We start from the raw sequence: 11,820 nt of genomic DNA on the forward strand, positions 1-11,820 counted from the left end.
ACTGGTTTTTCCATTTAATGTTACAACTCGTGTTCAAATGCAGATCATCAATTAGTGACCAGGTTGCTGGGTCAATATCTAATAGGAATAATTTTCTCATTTGCATATTTACGATGACAACATCAAATGCTGATTTAGCATCAAGTAAAGCTATGTAGAAGGGACTGTTTTTGCCAACCTTTAATTGTTCATACTTTTATTTGCAACATGATAGAATAATCTCTTATCTTGCGTGTTCGCATTTATTATTCTATCTCTTTCAATATATTTACGTTTGTTTTCTTCTTTTCGTATTTCAGATCTGAAAACTTTTCTTGTTTCTTTTTTCATTCTAACTGACGGATGATCAGGGTCATTTGGTCTACCTTCGTCTTTCCAAATTTTATATGCTGTTTTGTTTTGGTGCAGACTTTCTTTAATTTGAGGATTCCAAATTTTTAGCTTCAACTTGTTTTTGCCGTATGATTTTTGGGCACAACATTTCTTCGCTGATATTGAAAGTATTTTCGTTGTTTCTTCAACTCTATTTGTAATTGAGTCTTCCTGAGTATTAAGTTTTTCTAATAGTACCGGAATTTGTTTAGTAATAATATCACTATATCTTTTAGTATCTACTTTGTTCCATCTGATCCTTGATTGAATATTACTTTCTAAAGGGTCCTCGTTTTCTGCTTTTGTTGGTAAAAAGCTGACATAATTAGCACTGGCTTTTTAATTGTCAACTCAATGCATTGAATTCTGTTATTGCCATCATTTAAAGGTTTTACATATTGATCAATGGCTCTGTCCCATATAATGGCTACTACTCCATATCCTCTGTGAGATCTAATAAATAAGTCGCATGTTCTACTTTCTGAGTCAACTGCTTTGCCTTTGCCACAAAATTGAGAGTGTAGTTCGTCTATAAAATAAAGTTCATGATCAAACAGCCAATGGTCTTGTAGTAATATGATATCCATTTTATTTTTAAAATTTTCCATGAAGGGGAAATTGTCTTTGCATTTTTACAGTTAAAAGATAAAATTTGTAGGTTCTTTTGTGGTGAACTGGCTTCATCATGCCCTGCGCAAATTATAGTTGGTGTGGTCTTGCCCATAAAGAATGGTTCTGTTGGATTGGATAGTTAGAATTATTTTGGATATACTTAGAGGCAGCTTGATTACCCTGTCATGCATGCCATGGTGAAGAGAATTGTAGTGAATATCATTGATATTTGGCGATATCTGAGGAGTCACATTCATATGTACAAGTCTAATTCACATTGTACAAGTTCTTGGTACAATTATTACGTCAAAGAATCTATCGTTCCTCGGAAATGGCGGCGTTAATTCAGGATACGCTAGTTAGCAAAAGTTAAATTTTCGATGTGGCCACAGGCCTCGACCACGCTAAATATTGTTGCAAACTGAGTCAAAGTATCAAACAATCAAAATAAGAGTAACATTACATTCGTCGAGGCCTGTGGCCAATGCGAAATTAAATCAGAAAGTGTGAAACTCTTTAAGAATTTGAACATTTTGAGCGTTCCGGTTTGATTCCGGTTATTACGTCACCTTATTGACGTCACACAAATATGATTTTATACTATAATAACAAATAACGATATACGTAGATATGTTTTAGATATAAAGGATCCACCTTATTTCTCTTTTATTTTTTGTCACCTCACAGGGCCAATATTAGCACTTCGTGGCCATACTCCTTTTGGACCGGGTGCAAAGTCAAGCACTTCGAATTTGTACAGTTGCATATAAAAATGTAGCCACTAGTGGACTGCAAGTAGAAATGGGTGACCCACCCTACGAAGAACGTAGGAAGTGCCTAATTACTAAATTTTTCTTGAATATATCTAGTCATGAAGATAATCAAACTAAGGAAAACTTAGCAAAAAAGCAACATTTCTTTGCTCCAGGAAAATTAAACAGACTAGGAAACCGTTTTTTATTGTTTCAAAAGATATGATTAATCAAAACGATATAGATATTTACCAAATATATAAATACCAACAATTTCCAACCTCCTACAAAATAAGGAAAAGTCCGAGTGAAATTTGTGAAAACTGCAAAGTCACAGACGATGTTGTACTCTTTCTATTAGTCTGCTCAAAAAATGATGCGCAAAGAAAACAGATGTTTAAGACGCTAAAAAATCATGGAGTCATAGAACTCTCATTGAAACACCTTCTATACAGATACACACATACTTTAAGTCCCGTACATAACTATTTACGGAAAACTAATATACTTATAAGTAAATAATGAAGATTCTCAAATAAGTGTCAATTAGCCTTTAGATATTATAAAATATGTTTTTGTAACCTGTGTATATGACGTATTTCTCAGATGGTTTCTCAAGTTTAATTATTTCACCAAGTTACACAACAAGCACGATTAAAGATAAAAACTCACCTGAATCTGAAATCTTTTTCTTTTTTAATTTCCATAGATTAATGATAAGCAAGTCACAAGTGCAATGCACACTTCACCTTTGTGTCAGTGTATGAGCTTGATCAAATAGACTTTTTTCTAACTGTGTTGTACATCAGTAAATCAATCATCTTTCAAACACCAGTACGTAACCAGTACGTAACTGACCTCGCAATGCACGCAATTAATTTGAACAAGTCTCAAAAATTCAAGTAAAACACTCTGATCTATTGAAGATTAGTAGTAACTCCGACACTAGATAAGTTAACAGTATAGGCTAGGGGGAAAATACAATATCACTTTAAGATTCTCACAAACGGACAATTACAGTCATATATTTAGAAATTAAGAAAACCGAGCAAGCAAAAACAACACACTAAGCTAATATATTTAAGAATAGAACCATTTGCTACAGCCTTTTCTATGAAAGTGTCACTAAAATTTGTCTTAATAATTTAACAGTATATGTTAAAAGCTAGAGGAAAAGTAAGAACAAAAGAAAGTACAATATCACTTTCAAATTTTTACAAACTAACAATTACAAACATAATATTAGAAAATAAGAAAGCTAAGGGAAAAATAAGAACAAAAGAAAATACAATATCACTTTCAGATTTCTACAAACTGACAATAACAGTCATATTATTAGAAAATAAGGAAAACAAACAAACACAATAAGCTCATATATAGAATTGAGAATGGAAATGGGGAATGTGTCAAAGAGACAACAACCCGACCATAGAGCAGACAACAGCCGAAGGCCACCAATGGGTCTTCAATGCAGCGAGAAACTCCCGCACCCGGAGGCGTCCTTCAGCTGGCCCCTAAACAAATATGTATACTAGTTCAGTGATAATGGACGTCATACTAAACTCCAAATTATACACAAGAAATTAAAATTAAAAATGATACAAGACTAACAAAGGCCAGAGGCTCCTGACTTGGGACAGGCGCAAAAATGCGGCGGGGTTAAACATGTTTTTTGAGATCTCAACCCTCCCCCTATACCTCTAACCAATGTAGAAAAAACAAACGTACAACAGTACGCACAGTAAAACTCAGTTTAAGAGAAGTCCGAGTCCGATGTCAGAATAGGAAAGAAAAGAAAATAAACAAAATGACAATAATACATAATATATATCAGAATAGAAACATGTGGTAAATCCTTTTCTATGACAATAAATCGATAAAAACTAAAATTTGTACTAGAGGATGTCAGTTAGACAAACACACACAGAATATTGTATATATATATGCACATCCCTGCACTATTGTTTCGCTGACAATCTCTGTACTTAAAACAAATTCAAACAATTGCATTGTTTTAATAATATACTGGTATTAAATTTTTTTCATATTTGTTCCATTTTTACTTCTTATATATATTACATGTATATATATCTAAATAGGCGACTAAGGGTGTAGGTAGCGGTGATTTCTCATTCAATGAGAGAAGTGGTTTTTTTTCTCGTCAGGGAAGGAGGAATCACTAGTATGTCTTTGGAAATTTATATGGAACACTATACGCGACCGTTATGGAAAAGGAACAACTACAAAATATCAATCCTTACTAAAGGATTCTTTATCTGCTACATCAATCGTGGGAGACGTCCTTACATTGGTAGCATTTAACTAGCACATGTCTTGTTCTATGTTTCTTACTATACTTTATTTTTATAAGTATATCATAGATGACACAAAGGTGAACAAGCAGATGAAATTTCTAACCAATTTTATGATAACTATCAGTTAATATTTTACATTTCATTAGGAACTATCTTTTTCTTTTTTTTTTGGCTTTTTTTCAGTTTCCTTTTACCTTTTTTTCTTCCATATACATACTAAATTGTAACACAGTCAATCCTGTTCGTCACAGTTTCATATAATTACTCGCCAAAATGTAATACTAAAAATGAATTAAGGAATGAGCGTATATACATAATATTTATGTTATATGAATTTAAGGCGCAATAAGAGATTTCCAATAAAATGACTTTACTCGACATAACCGACCTAACTCAACGTATTTCGTCCTATTGCATTGAAGCATGACGGAGGGGAGCATACACTGCATGCAATTTTTTGCTCTTTGAACACGCATTTTTTGCTGATATAGACTTAATGTAAAAATCAACCCCAACTACTTTTTTAAATTTTTTAAATATTTTGTTATTAAATTTTGAATGATTTTATTGACAAAAATATTTTAATGGAATAAGTAAGCTAGCAACTTGTAATCAAATACACCCATCATTTCTTGTCATTTCACTTGACCCATATTTCAGTTCTTCACAAAATATGAATTTTAAAAACTACCAAGTGAAAATTTAGCATGAAAATATTAAAATAATGAAATCCGAAGCGAGAAGTTTATCTCTTTTTTTATTTTTATAAGTTTTAACGTTAAAAAAAAGATTCCAACACACCCGAATGTAAAAGGTGTACGCGACTAAATTTAATTCAAGATAATTTGACGTGGACAGAAATTCATATCATTGATACATTTATCGAATAGTACTTTTTCGTCTTTAAATGATTGGGACGAGGTTTTTGTCCATGTATACCTAAACGTGCATTCGCGGATACAGGGGTAGAGGGCGTACTCCCCCCTTTCGATCGCCAAATAATTTTGAAAATCTCGCGTTTTCCACGTTATCTATACAATTTTTTTAGGGTAAAATCGTCCAAATTTTTTTCGCATCACTCAGCTCGGCAGTATAAATTCAATTATCGGGAACTACGCCCTCTTTCAAATATCTTGGATCCGGCCATAATCACAAATTGTATAGCACAAAAAAAAATTAAATGGTTGTCGTTTGACTTTGATAAATACGTTTTAAAAACAACAATGTTTGAACATTAGACATCTCGCATGAGATTTAAAAGTTTAGACTACATACTGAATTGGATTTTTCCTAGATTTAGAGCTCACTTAACACGGAAATGTGATACTGACGTGTAATTTAATGGACACATATTCTTGTTTCTGTTGTTTCTTTTTAACATAAATATTTATTTATTTAGTTATTTATAATTCCACTAACAAATTATCATGTATCTTTTGCCGATAAATTATCGTTACATTTTATAGAAACTACATATAATCTGCTATACAGTTATGAACACTAATGGTCCTACAGACACTCTGTGCTTTTGACATGACAAAAGGTTTTGCTTTTCTAGACTATTTATGTACTTTTTATACTTAATTTATAATGTGTACAAAAAAGAAGATGTAGTATGATTGCCAATGAGACAACTCTTCACAAGAGACCAAGTGACACAGAAATTAACAGCTAAAGGCCACCGTACGTCCTTCGACAATGAGCAAAGCCCATACCGCATAGTCAGCTATAAGAGGTCACAAAATGACAAATGTAAAACAACTAAAACGATAAAACTAACGGCCTAATTAATGTACAAAAAAATGAACGAAAGCACAGCAACAAACGATAACCACTGAATTAGAGGCTCCTTACTTGGGACAGGCACGTCCATACATAATGTGATGGGGTTAAACATGTTAGCGGGCCCACTTACCTGGGACAGTGGTGTAACAGTACGAATAATTGATTAATATTCTAGACTGGATAATTATTCTGTATTTATTAGTTGTAGTTGTTTTAAAGATAGTGTTCAGTAGCTGTGAATACTGTAAGATCGGTACATAGGAGTTTATTTGGAAATTTTAGTAATTGCTGTTTTTGTGCTTCGTTTTAGTCGAACGAGTCAGTCCCTTTCTTACTGTTTTAATTGTGAGTAGACATGATCATTTGATAAACATACTTCTATGATCTCTATTGGCTTTAACATGGACATTTATAAAAACTATGTAGCAAAGAGATGCATGCGTAAAATAAGTTCTCCACATAAATTGGCTAAAATCTTAGATAAAAATTTAGCCTCAAGCTATAATGAAGATGATGATACTGATGTATGTCTTATATCCAGCGACAAATATTACATATATATTAAGGATGATGAAATGATAATGATAAATATATATACCTTTTTGTACATGACCAACACTAATGGTCGCATTTTTATATGCTAGCTAACAAAATAGCGTACCCGAAACAAAGACACACTTGTTTTTCTTCGATTAAACCAACACCTGCTCTTACTCGTGAATGCATCATGCTTGGCGGAGAAGCAGAAAAATCATCCAGTTTTAAAATCATTCGATCAGGGGGTCCAACAAAATAATTAAACCCGTAATCGAGGCTAACTTGCTACCAGTCAATCCCATATTTAACAAAAACCTGTTTATATATTTTATGCTTTATGTGCATATATATTATTATTCTAGCAACACTTGTTTTGAAAACACTTTTTGTTACTATATAATTTATTTGATTTTTCTCAATGTTTCTTTGTATCAAAAAGCTCAGTTTTTATTGTAAAATGGTGTTTCACAGCTTCCATTATCCTTGTGACTTGCTATTTTATTAATATCCAGTAGGCATGCAATTATTATTCTAAATACTAGTAGTATAAAATATTTTTAACAAGTAGAGACTACTCCGTTTTGATGCAGACTTCCTTACCACTAGCATCTAAGATACATACACTGACAAAATATTATACCAGCACTCATATTACCATCACCCTGTCTGTCCGTCCGCTAGTCTATCCGTTCAACAAATATTTTCAATTTTCTCTTCAAAAGCATTAGTATGCTTAGCATGCATTCTTTTTTCGATTTATTCCTTACACTCCGACATGTATATACCTGGATCCGTGTGGAGCGCCAAACTATCAAACAAATGGCGTGAATAACGACTTCAGTGGCTCGTGATGTCGTCAACAATAAGCAAATACTCATACCGTATTATCAGATACTAGTATATAAGGCATTGACATGTAAACAGTTCAAACGAAAATAAATAGTTTTACAAGAGTAAAAATAACCCAAAAATTACAGAAAGTAACCAACGACATCCACTAAATTGAAGGCTCCCGACTTGGGAAATCCAATATAGAATTTGGCTTATTAAACCCGTTCATCAGCGCTCAACACTCTGATGTAACAGCACAACATAAGAAAAAAAACGTATTTGGAAATAGCTCAACTAATCAAATTTGAATTCAGTCCAAAACAATTACATTTTTATGATGAAAGACACAGAGTAGCGATCTTAAAGTACCCCCAGGTACTGAAAGCTGATTCTTACATGTTAAATTACCTGAGAATATTCAACATATTTAGTTAAAAAAAAATTTAAAATAAGGAGATGTGGTATGATTGCCAATATGAAATGAAGTGGATGTAAGCAATGATAGGCAACCGTACGACCTTCATCAATGAGAAAAATCCATACCGTATAGTCGACTATAAAAGGGGCCAACTTGAAAAATATATGAAACAATTCAATTGAGAAAACTATCGGCCTGATTTAAAACAAAACAATTTACGAAAAACAAATATAACAGATATGAATCAACGACAACAAGTGAACCACGGGCTCCTGACATTGGACAGGCACATAAAGAATGTGGACGGGTTAAACATGTTTGTGAGTGCTCAACCCCCTCCCCTAAGCCTGTGACAGTGGTGCAACAGCACGACATAAGAACAACCTGGAAAAAACCTTTCTTCAGAGATAATACTTATTTAAAGTAATTATGAATATAAAATGTGTTTTCAGCCGTGTATCACCTTCACTGGTGATCCTATGCATGGATATGTCGTAGAGTTTAACTTTTATATATAAATATATACCTCTAAGGCGAGACAAAAGTTGAAACTCAAAATTTTTGCTTTACTCAATCAATAGAATCCACGTCTAATCTGATTAGTAAGAGTTGTCTTAATTCAAAAACAACTATGACAATATTAAGCCTTCCTAATTAAAAGTACATTTTAAAAAGAAAATTACTGTAAAGACTGAAGTGGCATTATAGTTGTCTTAAAAATGTAACAAGTATGTAAATTGGCATTTTCATCCACTTTTAATCAGAGATACTTGGAGACAGGACATTTTTTAGCCAATTGTTATTTACTATAAATTGATACTTTACTATCCACAGCGGTCAGTGTTTATATATTATTGGCAATATCCATCCACTTTTAAACTTATACAGTTGTGATCAGTTCACAATGAGAAAGAACTTAATAATTTAGGTAAATTTTTGTTTAATATCGAAAAAATCGTAATATGTAGTTGTATTCCTTATTTATCATATGAATTTATTGTCATTCTCCGCCATACGTGTATTGTGTATAATTATTGTTAGTTATATTACACTGATCCATTTAAAAATTATTGTAAAATGTATATTCTATAAGCTGTATTGCTTCTGAATAAAGTATTATTATTTATATGCAGATTAGTCATCAATTGCTAATCAAGTACACCTTCCAAATTACAATCTATATAACGAATTGGTGTACACATGTTTTTTCATAAATATATCATTATTAATTACAAAATTCTTTTTTTATTTTAATGTAAATTGACTTTCATTTAAAAGAAAAGTGTATGTCAACTATTAAAATTTAAAGAACTACAAAACCTGTATTAATAATTTTTTTTTAAATATACACATTCCTTTGTCGAAAGTTTTCCCTGGGGAAAAATCGGAGATTGTAAGTAAAAAAGATTAACTACAGAAAAAGAGAACGTTTGAAATGATGCAATCCCAGTTATTAACTTTAACAGAGACAAATTCTGACTAACACTTTGAATTCGATATTTCTGAAGTTGCTAGAAAAATCACTGTCTCATAATAAATACCCACGAAAATAAAATCAAAGTCATGGTCAAAACCGTGAAAGACAACTCAAATCAATCGTATGATAGGTAAAGATACGTGGTCTTATGACAGTGAAGTTTTGGCGGGAATCTCAATAATCACGTGATATATAAAAATCATGATTTCTTTCGTTTTTCATCATCTTAGAAATACTTGATATAGATAAAATTTATCATGAATGAGTTTAATAGTTTAGGAATACTTAGTTGAAACTTGAGTGGCCCATTTAACAAAATTAATAGGTTAGCAATAACCGGTCCCGTTACGTGCGTACGTCGAGTTAGGTACGTATGTCATTTTATTGGAAATCTCTATTACTACATAAGTAAGCCGCCTACCAAAACCAAAAACAACAATATGAACTCTTCAACATTTATTTAAACATTGAATCCATTAAAGACGTGTTAATGAATATTTGATTATAATAATAATCAACATGTGGTCTTTATATTCATGCAGTACTAAGCAAAGACACTGTACAAGTAAAGATTGATTTAAGTGTAGATAATATATGGATATAGTGTTCTTCACTGTTAACTTCAGGATTTTTGTTCTTACGTGTTATTTCTTATATTAGGAAAAAGAGAAGGCATCCTTTATTAATTTTTTTCGAATGAAATGAAAGATGGGTTTCCGCGCGCTGCACTACCACCCAATAAAGTAGGACTCCGCGATACTTACATTGATGCAAGTGATGCTCCTAAAAGACCTTGGGCTGAAAGATACAATGATGTTTATGATGATGTTCACAAGGGTTTTATAATCAAAGGATAATTCATATGACAACCTACTATTCCGGATATTGATGAAAACAATTTACTGTACATATCATAATTTTGTATTTAGGATGTTTTCATTTTTCAAGTTATATTTACCAACCACAAAGACAAATTGATAGCTCATAAAGTTTTTTAAATGATATTTGTTGTTGTCCTTATTTTCCGTCAGGTGATTACAAGGCAAATAAATAGACATTTTTTCAAATGAACATGCGATGTAAATCATCAACTAAGAAACGTGAAACAACTTTTCTGTGGTTCAAACAACATCATACCGGTCTAATCATTTTTTTTCAGCACACCCTTTTCGTTTTCTTATCTTTTATCCCAAATGCTATTAAATGAAGTGAACCCACTACGTCATGGTATTCAATATTTTAAAAAGTATATTATGCCATTTGGCTATAAGAACTTTTGTTAACATTTTCTTAATCTTATATCTTATTGAATGAAAATCAGTTAAATAAACATCTTAATTTGTTCACATGTAATTGAGTTAAATAGATTTCAACTTACACTTTAATATAGGCAACCTTATTTTTTAAATGAAAGATAAAACAGAAATGTTATTATAATAAAAAAAATCGCTTGATTTCTGAACTACGAATATATGAGATGTCGGGGATGAAACAGCAACGATTACCATAAGAGATCTATATGTCTACATAAAGTCTTCAAAAGATGTATCTATACAACATGCCAAGCTCAAAACGTCCCGAATCAAACTAAGTTGTGACTTATTTAAACAGAAACTAGGAAGGTATGACATCATCACCAAACTCTACAGAGAGCAAAAACGTTTTAATTACGACATAAGAAATACACTAACGAGACTCCCAAACAGGCATATAAACATGCAGCGGGAACAATTTGTTTTATGTAACGCCATAAAATGCATAATGGTGATGACTACGGATCGAGTTTGTGGCACGCTCCAGATGATTAATTTTTGGCGGAATTAATACTCATTGACGTTGAAAATTTCATGATAATTATACTTATCAACATTTTTTGTAACGCCTGCTGATCTGAATCTGATTTTATGGAACTCAGTACATACTAAGACTTAAAATTCGGTTGAACGACTTTTCCTTTTCAAAAATGCATAATGAATTTTAGTTTCGCAATATGATATTAGACACACTATAAACCCATGAACACAGTGTTGTCAGTGCATGTTTCTGAAACACCCCTACCTCATTTGAATTTAAAGAAATGTATATCTAGCAATAAGGCAGCTGCGGTGACATTTGTGTCGGAACTCTCGTTTAAACTTCAATCAGCGGACTTATAATAAGTACATGCGAGTACAGGATAGGTATTGAACACTAAAACATGGCAAAATACGTACAAACTAGAAATCCTGTCAGCAAATCTCCAAAAATGATACCTCGCCCCAACATAAATGGATAAAAAAAATCTTGGAATTGCTAGTTGAACCCCCCCCCCCCCTTTTTCCAAAAAAAAATAAAATAATAAACATAGAAGGGACTATTATATGGGTTATATTCTAAAACGTTTAAATAAATTCTAATATGTGGTAAAGGAGAAGAAGTTGCGGGTATAAGTTGATACCCCTGATTAACCAAGATTGCCAAAGGGAAGTCCAAAAGTTATCGGTGTCAAACCAAAACTAGAGGTGCAACATGGCACTATAAAGTAGAAATTATGACAACATTATCATGAACTATGTCATGCCAAGATAAACCTAAAAAAAACATTTGAATGAAGAATGAAATAGGATATGTACCAGTTCATCTGTAAATAAGATTCGGTAAAAGTTATACAAAATTCAATTATTTTAGTGCCATTTGCGGAAACATAGTGGGCAGTGCGAACAAACGGAGGACCTTCGAAGA

The 11,820-nt window shown here is 32.2% G+C and overlaps 2 protein-coding genes across 5 annotated transcripts in view; one reads left to right on the top strand and one right to left on the bottom strand.

Annotated features, from left to right (window-relative positions):
* Nucleotides 1-11,820, top strand: part of LOC127709317 (acidic mammalian chitinase-like) — a 109,544-nt gene that overhangs the window by 50,929 nt on the left and 46,795 nt on the right. The window lies entirely within an intron of this gene.
* LOC127709319 (uncharacterized) overlaps nucleotides 1-11,820 on the bottom strand; it is a 143,684-nt gene that overhangs the window by 18,350 nt on the left and 113,514 nt on the right. The window lies entirely within an intron of this gene.

This window comes from Mytilus californianus, unplaced genomic scaffold (genome assembly GCF_021869535.1).
Source record: "Mytilus californianus isolate M0D057914Y unplaced genomic scaffold, xbMytCali1.0.p SCAF_7, whole genome shotgun sequence".
Taxonomy (NCBI): Eukaryota; Metazoa; Mollusca; class Bivalvia; order Mytilida; family Mytilidae; genus Mytilus; species Mytilus californianus.